Source organism: Hippoglossus stenolepis, chromosome 5 (assembly GCF_022539355.2).
Source record: "Hippoglossus stenolepis isolate QCI-W04-F060 chromosome 5, HSTE1.2, whole genome shotgun sequence".
NCBI lineage: Eukaryota > Metazoa > Chordata > Actinopteri > Pleuronectiformes > Pleuronectidae > Hippoglossus > Hippoglossus stenolepis.
Genome location: NC_061487.1, coordinates 13044765 through 13045117, shown reverse-complemented (window position 1 = coordinate 13045117; position 353 = coordinate 13044765).

Here is a 353-nt window from a genome sequence, read left to right as displayed (position 1 = left end):
GTTGTAACAGTGTCATATTAACTGCTGTCCCAAACCAGAAACACAGTGTCACACTCATCTCACAGACGTAACACTAACTTTCAATGTTAAGTCCTCTCGTAGAATTCTTGTAGAATTTTAGATTATGCAAGGATCTGTGGGGTTTTGTGCACTGGGAGGTGACTAAATTCAGCTGTTGGCTCCTGCTGATGCCTCAAGCTTTTGGACGACAATTACACTTGAATTAACCTAAAAAATAAATTTGATTTGTTGGTTGAGTGATGAGCCAGACACTCGTCCATCCAGAGGACAAATAAGAAGAGAAAATGTTGATTTTCCACAGGGAAACCAGACATGTCTTCGCTGCTGCATGG